Here is a 14666-nt window from a genome sequence, read left to right as displayed (position 1 = left end):
CAGCACCATACAATTATGTCTTAGTTGTGTCTCCCAAAACCTCCCTGGAAACTGGAGCGGATCACATCCTGGCTCCAAGAGATGTGGTCTGAATGGCAACACTTCCTCTCTCCTGTGCATAAAGGGAGCTGATGGTTCAAGCAAAAGCAATTTCTCTCGAATGGGGCTAGGAGGACTGTTCACTATGTCATACTAATAACTGATGTGGCTTTTAGGTAGTTTGGTGATGAAAAATATAAAACATGACTAAAAGATTTTTGTTTCAAATAACTAGACACAGAAAGAGCCCCTCACCTTAACCAGGGCAAAGAGCAGAGAGCTGCAGGCAACAAGTGGCACAGAATGGATAAAGCTGCTGATAACACAGTTTGGAGGAAGACATTTTATGACTTACTGGGGTTCTATTCATTTCTAGAGCTGGTAATGAAGGGGAGTTAAAGTTGACTTCATTTCTAGTGATACAGGACAAAGTGTGATTCTTTGCTTCTTTACAGGCCTGAGAGCATGGTGGCAGAAGTTTGCTGAATCAAATAAAAGTCAGACTTTGAGTTAGGTGTTCTGGAAAGACCTGGCCATAAATAAAGGCATGTGAGAGAGACTTATGTAAACCACAAAAGTATGGAATTCTTTGAAGAACAAGGAAAGGTCCAAGGAGCTACTGAAGTGCAGTCTCTCCTCTGCAAATTACAGGGAAGTAACCCATTTTTCAAAACAATTTTTTGTTTGTTTCTTATGTAACAGTTCATCTCCTAATGGATTTAGAGCAGATTTCCCTAGAGTGACTAAGCCATTTTCAGACATCTGGAAAAAAAAAAATATCTGACTGGAAAAAACTATTTTCCACCTGTATGTAACTTGGTTAATACAGGCCTTGGAACAAACACAGTATATTCTGGTTTGTTTTCCAATTCTCATAAGTAAATGGTTTTAAAAAAATGAGAAGAGGAAATGGAATTGTAGAAGGCATCCCTGTTCTGTTGTCCTCAAAGAAAAGCAGCAGGAGTCTCCTGTCTGGAAGAACATCTGTCATCTGGCAGCTTGAGTTTATTCTGCTCTTCTCTGGAGGTGTGAGCCTCTGGCAACTAATTCAGATACAGAATTTGTATCTACCCTCTCCTTGTTCAGGTTCTTAACTGGGTGACTGATCAAGAGCTCTCTTTGGATCAAGCATGGTGAAAGTCCCTGTTGTAAAGTCTTTGTTAAATTCTTTCTGAATTGGTCTCAATATCAGAAGTTCTGGACTTTGAAGTTCTTCAAGAATATTTTTTGTGAGAAAGATAACATAGTCCTGTAGAATACTTTCTCCTCAGTTTTCTCTTGGATATAAATTCTTTCTAGGGAAGTAAGAATTTAAAAGCTATTTCCTTTTCATGCTTGGGTAACACTTCATTATTTTACATTGTTTTCTTGGTTAAGGATGCTAGACAGCTAAAACTGTATAAACTTCAGGATGTTGATTTCTTCACAAAAACGGATGATAGAAGCATATGCCAGAATTATTAGCTTAGAAAGAAGTGCAACTGCTTTTCATCCCATCTTTGTGGAACCAACTGGAAGGCTCAGTCCCAGAAGCATGATCACTGGGACATTGTATTAGTTAGGCTCTTCCTACCCTGCCCTTCTTCCTACCCATTGAGATTGCGAGGTTCCTCCCTAGACGTGTGCTACATAAACTGGTTTAGGGTGGTTATTGGCATGATCTGAGTGTGGTGCTGTGTCAGGAATCTTCCCAGAGCACATCTGGTTTGAGGTATTCTTATCTTCTGGCTATTCCTGGCCTCTATAGGAGCATCTTACATGTCCAGTTGTACTTACTGTATTCATTATATTGTACTCTAAACAGCACTGGAAAAATGACCTGATTTGTGGACAATACAAAATGAAACCCATCCCTTAGAAAACAAATGCTCCTCCCCCTTGCTCTGATGAGGCAAATTTGGCTTAAACAGTAGCCAGCCAAACAGCTGAATGGAACAACTGTGAGGGAGGAAATGAACTGGAGAGTGCAAAATCCTCTTAGGCAGGCTTTGTGACCAACAGTTTGTAATACACCACTGCACCTGGAATCTGGCCTCTGGAGTCTTTCCATGTTTTGTTGTCCCAGGTTTCGCAAAGCAAATTCCATCACGTCAGTCAAAGACAATCAGAGCTGTTGAGTCTGGGCTTCTGAGGCCTGAATCGGCTCTGGAAATGGTCTGAGCTCTCTTCCATGGTGCAGTCTGCACTTGCACAATCATTCCTTCAAAAACAAACCCTAACAACTACGTGACGTTTTCTTCTGTTAAACATATTTACCTAAAATGCCTCAGCTATGAGATCAAGTGTGAAGTGGCGCTTCCGGAACAGACCGGAGAGCTGGCGCACGTGCTAATACATGGGTTTTACATGCAGCTGCCTCTGGAGTTGCCTCAGTGCTGCGCTCCTGCCAACTCTTGCAGCAGACTGATATAATCTTACAAAGTTTTAGATCTGAGCTGTAATATGAGTAGCCCCATTGTATCTGAAAGCAGAAGATACATTACTGGAATTCCATGCGCAGGCAGAATGTTAGCTTTGGCAGTGTGTAGTTTATTTTAATGGAAAAATTGTCTGTCTGGCAACAGTGAGAAGTTGACTTCGTAGAAGGAAGGCAGAAATGGATTCAGCTCCTTTCCATCTGTTCTATGTGTAACTTAACTGTATATATCATAGGCAAGTTTAAAAGTTAACTGAGGGTTTTTTTTTCTTGTTGTTGTTTGTTTCTTTGGTGGTTTAGCACATGATCTTTTACTCACAATTCTACAACTTCCAGAAAGCCATTAACAGAGTCAAATTGAAGATCAGCATCTGTAGCTGCAACCAAAACCCTGAACGCAGTTTTAGGACTAGGGGCTCAAGATACTATTTCCAAGTGTTCCCCAAAAGGTAAAACTTCCCCCTAGTTCTATACTTTTTTTTTCCCCACAGCGTTGACATGTATCCAAGCTATAGAACACAACTGATTTTTGTAACTGTCTCATGACAGTTACAGAATTGCAAAGAAGCATCAGCTCGTGTTACACTGGTTTTTTTTTATTTTTAAACACTCTTTTTCTGTCGTCAGTTTTCACTTTTAACTGTTGCTTGCTCTGCAAAGCCTCTTCTACTTTTTGAAGACTGGATGTTAGGTGATGAACTTTGAAGTGTCCTGCCTTACACGGGCGGGCAGGTGCTCAGTTCGGTGCCTGCTTAGTTATGCCAACCCTCTCAAAAGCAGACAAGCAGAAGAGGACAATTAGAGACCAATTACTAGGACAAAAGTATTCTTGTACTGACTGATATAACCATAAGCTGTTGCACGAGTACCGCGCACAATACACAATGCAGATGAAAAAAAAAACCAAACAACAAACCAAAACAGCAATGCAACCTTCCCAAAAAACACAGAAGGAACTGAAGAATTTTGTGTTTAGAAAAATAAGCATCATAAATATATCTGATCAATGTGCAACATTGCGTATATGGGCTCGTTTCAGGGTCATCTGAATCTTCACGAGGGAAGAAAAAAAGGAATCGCACTGAGAGGCCAGCAGCAAATGCAAATTTAAACGGGGATAGCAGTCGGAGGCAGAAACTAAGCACCAGCAAACATTGCTTCTGCTCGTATCGCCACGCAAGCCTGGAGTTCCCCAGATAAGGCACTCTGCATCCCTGCGGGCAGCTCTGTATTTATCTCCAAAACTGACGGGTCCCTCGCACACGACTTTGCTTCCTGAACGCGAAACGACTAAGATAAAACACATGAGCTATGGTTGGTTCTAAAAAGACAGCGCTGGCTTGGCGCCGACGAGGAAGTTGCCCAGGAGCCGCCAGCCCGCCAGCCTATGCCTCCCTCGCCTTACAGCGCTGGCAGCTCACGGGCCCGCCTGGAAAGGAAAGGCGGCAAGTGATGAACAGGTTACTGCTGTAATACTGAACTTGGCCTCAGAAAATCAGTTATTTCCTACTTCCTATAGGAAGGCAAGGAGAAAGGCCACCAAACCCCACGTCCATGCGCGCCTCTGCAAGGCGAGCCGCATCCCTCCGACTCCTCTCGGGTCGTGCCGAAGCTCCTTTTTAGGTTGTCCCCGTTTCAGTTACCCGATCCTGCCCCGGGAATGCAGCCGGCAGCTGGTCCTCCTCCACCAGTCGGGCCCACGCCGCCTGGCCCGCCCCCAGCAGCGTCCCCCGCCGCCTCAGCCAGGCCCGGCTCCCCCGCGCCCCGCCCCGGGCCGCAGCCGAGGAGCACCCGCGATCGCGAACGGGCGGGGGAGAGGCCCGGCGGCGTGTGCATGCGCGGCACCTTGTTTACCCCGCTCTGCGAGGCACCGCCGAGGCCGGCCGGCAGGTGTCGCCCCACGCCCAGAAGAGCGGGCCTTGTTGGGTGGCCGCCAGGTGGCGCCTGCGCCCTCCATTCGCTCGCGAGCCGCCGAGCAGCGAACACCCCAAACAATCCCCAGCGCCGCCGCCAAATTAAATAACCTGCCCGCGCCCCGCGCCCTTCCCAAACCCCCACTCCGCCGTCACGTCGCCGGGCCAGGCCGGGCTGGGCGCACAACCGGCAGCCGGGCCGGGGATATAGGAGCAGAGCTACGAGCCTTGGGCCTCCTCGCTGCCTACGCCGACACTAGGCAAGGTAAGTTAGAAAATGGCGGCGAAGCTTCTGGAAGTTTGGAGGGGGGACTCGGGATCGCGGTGCGTGGCAGCTAAGAGAGGCCGGGACAGGGCCTGCGGTCCCCGGGCCTACGAAGACGGCGCGGGTCGCTAGGCCGGCTGGCCACAGGGACTCCGCGCAGCCAAGATGGAGGACGGCGGGGCCGAGCCGCGAAAACACTCCAGCCCCCCGCTTCCCCACCCCCCCTTCCCAGCGCGCCTCCGCGGGGAGGGGGGACGCGAGCAGGAGCGCGAGTGAGGGAGCGAGAGGGCGCCGAAAGCGGACCCCGCTGCCCGCCCGGAGCCCAGTTCCTTCTCCCCACAGCCGGCCGCTGGCAGGCTGGCTGGGCCCAGTGCTCGGCGAGCTAAAATGGAGAACCACCTTCTCCTCCTCCCCCCGTCTCCCGAGCCGAGCAGGGGTTGCTGGCAAGATGGAGGACTCGGGCATTGTGTGTGTATGGTGTATGTGTGTGTGAGCAAGCCGGGCCCGGTCGCTTAGGGGTGGGAAGGGAGGGGAAAGGGGGTCGGAACCGCTGCGGATAGAGCGGGCCGCGCTCGGGGCGGGGGGAGGGGGGGAATAAGAGCGCTGGGCCGCGCGGCGCGCAGGAGAAAATGGTGGGGCGGCTGTCGGTGCCCCGGGGTGGAGTGTCGGAGGAGGACGGAGAGAGGGGACTTCCACTCCTGACAGCGCTCCCCCTCCTTCCCGCCACCCAGCAATTGAGCTCTTCCTGCCAGCCCGCTGCCGGAGGCTCTCCCGCGGAGGGAAGCGCCCGACTGGGGGTTCTCTTCTGCATTTCTCCCCCCCGACTCGGCCGAGGTGGGGCAACTCTGGCCGCCTTTTCCCGAGTGACTGAGCTGGAGGGTTGGCGAGAGCGAGTTCCCTTGGCCCAAGTGAGGACTGACCTGTGTCTCCCCCCCCCGCCCCGGCTTCCATTCGCTGCCTCCGAAAGAGCTGCCGACCCCTACCCCCCCTGCCCAGCGCGGGGAAGGCCTTTGTGGGGCGAGTTTTCCCCTCTGAGTGACTTTGGGCAAGCTCTCGGCGGCTGCCCTCTAAGAGGAAGAGTTGTGGCAGTTTCCGTTCGGCTTTCCTTTTTTTTTTTTTTTTTTTTTTGTAAAGAAAGGGCGCTTGCCAACTTGTGCTGGGGCCTCCCGATGCCGAGAGCCGCGTGTTGCAGGAAACCTGCTGGGCTTTCGCCGGCCCTGGTGGGGGCGGGGGGGAGGAGGAGGAGGAGGAAGAATGCTTCTTACTGGGGGGTTTTGGCGCCACTTTTGTTTTAGATAGTGTTCCTCTGCCCCCTCCTCCTCGGCATGCACTGAACTGAGCTGAACCCTGCCCAGGTAGGAAGAGAGGGCTTTCCTGGTGTGCTTTTTTTTGTCCTTTTTTTTTTTTTTTCTCTTACTTTCTCTGTGAGGATTAATATATACTTCTGTGTAGATACAGCTGTTGCCGTAGGTCGATACTTGGAGGGACAGGGGAGCGAGGAGCGAGCGGCACAGGAGAGGGTAGATGGCAGAGCGGCCCTGTTTTTAGGGTGTTCCCCTCACCCTGCTCGCATCCCCGGTGCCTGGATGAGCTGGCTTTAAGTGCCTGCGACCGATATCCCTTCATGCCTTCCTCCATCGCGGTAGCGTTGTATAATCGATCTGTCCTGTGCAAATGTGGGGCCGACCGACCTCAATTACTTTTTATTTTCCCTGTACTGAGTGAGAACGGGCAGTGAAGGCGCTCGGCTCCGACTTTGGCCGCTTTTTATTTGTTGTACAGCTCCGGCTCGACTCGTGCTGTTGTTGTCTTCCCACGGGATGCAGTGTCCGGAGTTAACACAAACTTTCAATGCGCGCCGAGGCCGGTGCTGTTGTTACTGTGGGGGCTTGGTTTTAATTATTTTAAAAGGTTTTTTTTGTTGTTGTTTGTTTGTTTGTTTTGTTATTATTATTACTTTTTGGCAGTGTGGCTAACGCTTCTTTCCCCCGCCTTTCCCTGCTGCGCTTGGTAAGTGCTCTCTTCCCGTGTGCTCTCCAGAGCCACACCCTGGCGTGTCCGGTCTCGGGCGCTTTACCCCACGGTGTAACCCCGCGTTCTTTCTCGCCTCTTTTCCCCGGGAGGAGCGGGCGTCCCGGCCGGTCGCAGCGGGGAGCGTCCGGAGATAACCCCAGGCAGCCGAGGCTCCGTTGTGGCCCGCTGCCGTCTTCCTTAGCGGGGCGAGGAGGGGCCATGTCAGCGCGGCGGTTCGTGCCGGGGGCGGAGAGTTGGGTTACCGAAGTGCGTCACACGGCGGCCCCGCCGAGGCCTGCTCCGCCGGCGCTTCGGGCCAACGCCGCCTCACCCTCCCGCCTGCCTCTGCCCGTCGCCCATTGGCCAGCTCCCGGGCGGGAGGCGGTGGCTTCCTTCCGCGCCCCGGCCGCTGTGCTCTCGACGAGGGGCGTGTGGTTGGGGGCTCTCCTGTACCGCCGGAGGAGCGGAGCTTCCGCGGCAGCAGCTGCCCGGGGTGTGTTCGGAGCGCAGCTGTTTCGGAAAGGTGGCGGCAGCGCAAAGGTCACCTCGTGTGAATTGCATCCATGTCTCTTAAGTTCTGCTTGGTTCAGTTGAAAGAGGAGGAAAACGCCTTTTGGAGTGCTTTCCTCGAAGCCGTTGTGCCGTCGTTTTTACGCTGTATGGCAGTTTTGCTCTACCGTCTTTTAAATGACCAGAAATCATACAGCTCGTAGTGGTTTTTTTCAGTGAAGTACTCTCCAAGTACAGGTCTCACTGTTAACTCTTGACAGTTCAGTCTTGATTAGTGATAGATGACTTAATCGTTTGTAATGCGTGGCCATTTTAAACAATTTTGTTCCATTTTTATATTCCATTTCCCCTAAATCCACTATTATTTATTATATATATTATTATTCCTGGAGTGCCTGTGTGGCATTGACTTGTCCAGGTCTTACAAGATAGCCATGTGCCAGCTGGTTGGTTATGTGCAGACAACTACCACGAGTGATGATGCAATTAACAGACATCAGTCTCTGTCTCATTATCCTCAACTCTTAGTTTACTAGTGATCAGTTGTAGAATCAGGATGCCGCAGAGCTTTCATGCGTCTCTTTGTTGGGTTATACTGTTTCTTTTGCCTTAGACCTGTGGTTTCAGTTCCATTACAAAATGAAGTGTGAGAGGAGAGCCACCATGCTCTTAGCGTGAACCTTTATCTTCTGACTGTCAGTGCTAGAGTGGAGCAGGGTAATGTTTAATTATCCCCTTACCATTTGGGTTAATTAAAGACTACAAAAGCCTCAGAGTTACACGATAAAGAAAATTCTGACTATTCTACCTGTTCCATGTAGATCCTTAACTTCTTGGGCTCTTATGAGTCCGTTGTAGCAAAACCAGTGATGTTTTATGGTATCATCTTCAGATCGGTTTTATGCAGCTTTTGAGAGAAAACTCTGAATTTCTGTTGCTACTGTTTGTATTAAATTAACTGTGATAAAATTAACGTTGCATATTGTCTAAGCTTAAATCAAGCAAATAAAAAAGAAGCTCAGGCATGGAAGCTGGGGAATGGGGCAGACTATACTTTTCCTGTTAACCTTACTAGAGCTATCTCCCAAGTAGTGTACTCAGCACAGAGTTACACTTTTAGAGGTTTTTCATGCTATTGCAGTTTTAGGAAGATCATAATGAATGAAGCCAATAAGCAATGTAGGGAGCTGTTAAGTTTGCTCTTATGAAGACAAAATTTGTGTAGAGATACCCTTTCTAAGATGTGAAGTGCTGATGGTTTGTCCCCAAAAGGTACAAGTTATTGATACATTGGAAGTAATGATGCTGTGATAGTTTATATTTTTAAAAAAATAATACAATGAAGTTACTAAAACTAGTGGTTTCATAGTTTGTTAAAATACTTGGTTTAAAAAGATGTTGTGCTCCTTAAGCATTCCATTTAAAAAAGAGGAATATTCAGTTAGCTGGTTGTTAATGTAACTCAAATTCCACAAATGTATCACATTCCAACTTTACATGTTAAAAGTCTTTAAAGGTGATTGTGTGGAATGAAATAATTTCCCCTTGGAAGGAGTGGTAAATAGAATAGTCTCTTAAATGCTGTCTTTAGTTTTATTTTGGTATAACCTATCAACAGCGATTGAATTATTTTTAAAAGAAGTAATGGAGTCAGCTTGTCTTGGATATTACATGCTTCTACAGTTTCCTGTAGAAAAGAGCTGCAGGCAACAAACCACTTGAAACTGCATGCTCTTGGTGGTGGGAGCAGTTCTGTTAGACTTAAATCATGATGTGATGTCACACCAGAGCATTATGAACTTTTACAATTAGATTTTTCTTTGTCACTTAAGGTTCAAATTTAGAATGATTTGAAAGTCCTCATTTGTCATTTTTATTTGTGGTGCTACTGTCTTCTGTTCTTTTGCTGCAGGCAAACGTAGGAAAGATTAAGTTTGTGTGCCAGCATAAACAAGTAGTATGTTTTACAGAAACCTTAAACACTTTGGTCACTTATTTTCAGCAAATGAATCCCCAAAAGTGAGCAAATATTTATGCTGGTTACTTAATGCTTCTTGGTTGTATTACTGGAATGCTGTTTTGTCAAATGAGATGAGATTTTGAACTTGGTGTGATGTCTGCCAGTAGTGTGACCATTTCTTCAGTTCTGTAGGTGTGAGTTTCCAAAACTGTACTGTTGATTTTGATGGTAAGTTTCACTGTCAGATTGGATTTGGATTTTTTTTTTCCTGGTGTGTGTGTGGGGAGTTAAGAAATACAGAGGAAGAGGAACATGGTATAGATTGTGTCTCAGTCAGCTAGATGCTAGAATTTCTGAGACCTTTATCTGCTTCACTATTTGTCTTGTAATGGAAAAAAGTGATTGATAGAAGCCATCAGGGTATCAGTTTATTCTTAAATAAGATCCGCTTGTTTTCTCAGTATCACTTAAAACATTCACATTCTGAAAATTTCAGTGTGTCTTATTATGTGAGGATCATTGACAAAGATGAGAGAATGAAGTGATAACTTAGTCCTTGGGAAACGAGTGGGCTGGGAGTTGGAGTTTCAAGTTGAAAAATCAGAAGTCTATATGCCACAAATCTCTGGAGGGATGGGGAAGAGCTTCTGTCCACATGCTTCAGAAAACCTTATGTGGTGACGTAAAGGCTTACTGCAGTGGTTTAGGTTGAACGGCATGTAACTCTTAGATCACTTCCACCTTTAAAGTCAAATGGTAAGTAAAAATGGGAATTCTTTATGGCCCCGTAGTTCTTCTGTCACTGACTGTCAGTTACGTGGTTTTCATCTGCTCTGATCCTCTGTGCCTCCTGACCCTTTGAGTGTTCTGTTAGCTATGGACAGAGGTGCAGCTAAATGGGGCTACAGACAGATCAAACGTCCTCATTCAAATATTGTGGTTCTTCCTGACACAAAGATGTTTATAATATGCTGAGTTACTCGGTATAGTCTGTTTGGTTTTGGGCTCATTCTGGAGCAAGATCTAGGTCCATGTATTGGTGGCAGTATGACCTGGCTTCAGGTCATCCTGTGACAGGCCCAGGTCGTTCTGCTGCAGTGGCTGGCCCTCCTCCCAAGAGGGCACTGCAGGGTCTGGGGCAGGACTCAGGGGTGTCTGGGGGAGAGCTAAGCCTGGAGTGGCTGTAAGTAAGGTAGGAGGTTTTGGGGTTTGGTTTGTGTAAGGAGTTTTGGGGGAGAGCCTTTTGGTAACTGTTGGGCAGCATCAGTGAAACTCCTGTAGAGCATTTGTTGTTTGTTTGTTAGCTTTAGCACTGCTTTCAGGAGTAAACTAGTTAAACTATTCCACCATTCTGTGAACATTTTACATTTGAAGATTAGTAACTTCAGTTAGTCTTTATATTGGGGAAAAACAAAATCAATTTCAAAAGATTGTGCACCTTTTTAATTTAAGGATAAACCTGTAAATCTAATCTGACTTTCTATTTTGAGACTTGAAGATTAAACATGTTCTTTTAATAGTATTTTGTTTAATTAGAAGTTTTAAGTATTTTTCATGCTGCAGTTCATAAAAGTCTGATGAAGTTAATTCTTTTAATTTGGGTTTTTATGAGAATAAATAAAAAGTAGGGAAACTTCTTGAAGTGTTCACCCCATACAAATGTGGGGCTAATGCCGACTCAAGTTGGGAAGCTTGAGAGGCTGTTGTCTGACTAGCTTCTTCTCTCTTGACGATATTTCACTGCCCTGTTACCAACTCAAAAACTTAGTTATTTTTCTCAAACCTCTCAGTTTGGTGGCTGAGGTCACTAAGGTTAAACCCAGAGTCCTTAAATTTGATTGGTTATACTGTTGCAATAGTAGACAGTATAATGTATCCCTTTTTTAGCAGCTCTGTGTCCAAGTGTTGCACTAATAAAATAACAGTTCTCTTAGATCTTGAGTGGAGAAGAAAGGAAAGTGAGATACTTCTTTCATCTTACAAACACTTTCTCTCGACTGATCAGAGATCCGGCACAATTTTGGAGACAGGAATGTGAGAAAATTTGATCCCTCGAGGTATTCCTTTGGCTTTCATGTAACAGCTTTTTCTAGCCTTTACTGGCTACAGAGTTGTATGGAGAAAGGGAACACCGGCAGAGTCTCTCTTTAAACTTTATCAAGTCAAAAAGGGATAACTTTAGGACTGCATTTGTATGCAGTTCCCTCATCTGTTTGTGACTTGGGAGGAAGGTTAAGTTAGTTGTCAGGTACACACTTTATGTCCACATATGTACTTTATTGCAAGTAGTGTTCTCTATATTTTTTGATTTGTAAGCTACTGTAACTTACTCCTCCATGGTGCTTAGTTTTGTAACAGTTCAATCAGTAGGGTGAGTAGATAAAGGATTGGCATACATTGGAGGGGAGATTGTGTTCTACGATTGAGAAATTAATCACAGTACTCACCCAAACCTAGTTTTTTCTAGAGATGAGTGTGTTGGTTGTTGGTTTTTGGGGGGTTTTGGGGTTTTGTTGTTGGTTTTTTTTTTTTTTTTTAGGTAGATGTATGTTTTATTTTTTTACAGCGCTGAATATGATGACTTGTTTGTCCTGCTCTTACATAAAAATTTATCAGGTTTTATGTTTCTAGGCATTTATTTTGGTAGAGGTTGGTCACTGGATTAGAGCAAGGGAACATGTGAGGCAGTGGAAGTCAGTGGAAGAATGTTTTTCTACAGTTTTTTTTTGTTAGTGCTTCTGCGTGGCTCTTAGGAAGGTATTTTTGTATCTGTAACCATTGTTTTATTTTTGATTTGGTAAGCTAATGACTTGTGTTTTGAAGAAGGTCTCAAATGTTGCCTGTTGGCATGTAATAGAGATGTCTACCATGGTCTAGCTTGCTGAGAGGAATTATCATTGGAGTTTATTTTTTTTTCTTAGAAAAACAATGAAATAAAATGTACTGACATTTTGTAAAGCACAGATGGTGTCCAGAACTACGGACTACTTGCAACAAACGTTAGGAATGTGTGTTTTATTTAGTTGAGATTGTATTCCAAAATTGATTTGGAGTTACTGCCAAGGTTTGGTGAAGTGCTGCTCAACTTTTGTCCAGTGACTGACCCGTGGGTGGGTGAGCTGCAGGATGACTACCTTACTTGTAGACTTCCTGAACAACTTCTGTGAGTGACTGAGTCATTCAATGTGTGCTTGTTAGTGTTTCTTGATAAAATGTCCTGATGTAGTAGATGTAGCAGAAGAGGACTTAATGTAGTTACTTTTCTGTTGCTTAATCCATGTGATCTGTCCAGAAAGAGATGAATAATTTTCATTTGGAGGTGATGTTACTGTTCTTGGTTATGGCTGAATTGCATTTTTTTTTTCTTGACACTGGATTGAACTTCAGCCTAAGTGTTATCAAATAATATGTTTGCAACATCTCATTTGGGGAAAAAGATGGACTTTTACTTTGTTTATAAACAAATATAAGCTGTTCCATATAAGGCTTTTCTGACTTTTGTGCAACTACCTGTTATTTCTTTAGATTAACTCCCAGTTCATCCCTTAAGTGTCTGCTCTGGCAATTTGGATCATATCAAGTTTTAGTAGCAGATAATATGCAGATAATGTAATTGGCTCATTTTAGTTGTCAAAGTCTTCAGTGAGAGAAGAGTTTGTACTGAATAGGTGGTGTGAATATTACAGATGTGTATTTTTGTGTTTTGCTTTTGTTATCTTACTAAAGGTGATTGAATGTATGGGTAACTAGAGTTACTAAAAATCCAGTATAAGTAGTAAATGTCAAGAATTGAATTTTGTGATTCATGGAGATTGCATTTCAAATGGCTGCGTTTTAACTTGAAAGTGATTTTATGTTGTGTGAATCCTGGAATAAGATCATGTGATTAATATGGTGTATCCCAACCACTGTCAATATTTTAAATTTCTGATCTTACAAATGGAGAAATGAATAATTAAATCATCCCCCACCCTGAGCAAAAAAAAGGTTTTCTTGTTTGTTGTTTTCCAAAATGGATATGACCACTGACTGCATTTTATATATGACAGTGCTGTGCGTGTGGCAGACAAAGTAGAATTTAGGTGAACTATTGTTATTTTGGTTTTGGGAAAAGAATCCAATTCAAATATAACTGAAAAGGAAATACTGTGCTTTTTGGCAATGTAAGATTAATGACTATTTTAATTGTTATTTTGCAGTATTTTGAAATGGCAATTACATTCTTAGACACTTTTGTGTGCTGGCATACACTTCTGTCATTGCTTTGCTTACCTCTTTGAAAGTTATATCCAAAATACTTTTTTCCCCACTCCACCTAAAATAAGGCTTTGCATCAAGTATGGGAAGTTGCTTCCTAGAACTGATGCCACAATGAAAAAATGTATTCTAGGTCACAGAGTTGTGTAGGAGGAAAAGGCTGTCTGGAGGTCTAGTCTAACCTCATGAATTTAAAGCTTAACCAGTTAGACAAAGTTGTTCAGGAATTTGTCTAGTCAGGTTTTGAGTATTTTGGAGTATGGCATTTCCCCAATCACTCTTGCAGCCTGTCATGCAGTTCTTATTGGAAGGCCCTTTTTTATTTTAGGTTTTAATGACTTTTTGGTGCCTTCTTTCCTTTTCATGCAGGTTGTACTTACTGTTTTTATTATTCTTTACTGTCCATGCTCAGCCTTCACTGTTGTGTCTCTGACTGTGTCCGACAAATAAAACTTCCTTTCCTAAGTATTTACCCATTTGCTTATGTCATTCGTGCACAAATCAAAACTGTTCTTCTTGCAGTTTTCGTATTTAAGCAGTGATATTTTTATTCCTTCTCATAAGTATTACTTCTAGAAATCTACAGTTCATTTGAAACTATGGTAACCAGAAGAGAAAGCTGCACAAATCTCTTTTGCATCTGTGTTCCAAGTCTGTTGTTACTCGCCTAATAAACTATTGGCCAAAAAATAGAGGTAAAATTGGCTTTTGCATATTGATTTCTCAAAATAAGAATGGTTTATGGGGATAAACACTTCAAACAGAAAAGTATTAGTGTTTTTTTTCCCCTTTTTTTTTAATCCCCCCATGCATGGTTTTGGATTGTTTTTTATATTCTGTGTTTAAACTGCTCTAGTTTAAGTGAGATTCTATTCAACTTACTTTGATTAGCGAGGTTTTCAAAACTGATGTTGGTATTTGTTTTATTTAAAAAAATGTTTAATTTAAAAATATTGCTGATGTAGCAATGTGTGTATGTGCACTATTACAACTGTACTATGAAATGGAGCAGATTTTTGTAAAATAGGAGACCTGTGGCTTGACAGTTGAAAAACAATCAGAAGAATCAGCCTTTAGGCATTTTATTTCTCTTGCTGCGATGCATTCTCTTTCTGGTTATTCTGCTCAATTTTTATTTAGAAATGCAATGGTTTTATGAGAGTTCTGTACTTAGAAGAGGGTGTATTTGTGCCTTAGAGCAGTAGCTGCTGCTAAGCAAAAATTTTCAAAGGTGGCAAGACATAGGTTGTGTACTTCAATGTGATATAAAAATGACAAAAACATTTCCAGAAG

At 44.3% G+C, this 14666-nt stretch overlaps 1 protein-coding gene across 6 annotated transcripts in view; it reads left to right on the top strand.

The window, feature by feature from the left end:
• Window positions 1-4339: 4339 nt before the first annotated feature.
• The window catches only part of STAG2 (STAG2 cohesin complex component), a 79770-nt gene continuing 69443 nt past the window's right edge, over window positions 4340-14666 (top strand). For 2 of the 6 annotated variants that reach the window (XM_064159484.1, XM_064159485.1), the window contains exon 1: window positions 4340-4633. The gene's annotated coding sequence lies outside the window, so the exon portion shown is untranslated. Of the gene's footprint in view, window positions 4634-4695; window positions 5102-5262; window positions 5989-14666 lie in introns of those variants that run through there. The other 4 variants (XM_064159486.1, XM_064159480.1, XM_064159483.1 and 1 more) reach the window with 4 other exon arrangements.

The sequence above is a fragment of the Pogoniulus pusillus genome, chromosome 19 (genome assembly GCF_015220805.1).
Source record: "Pogoniulus pusillus isolate bPogPus1 chromosome 19, bPogPus1.pri, whole genome shotgun sequence".
NCBI classification, from domain to species: domain Eukaryota; kingdom Metazoa; phylum Chordata; class Aves; order Piciformes; family Lybiidae; genus Pogoniulus; species Pogoniulus pusillus.
The sequence above is the reverse complement of the archived record's forward strand: the minus strand, read 5'-3'. Positions and strand labels throughout refer to the sequence as shown.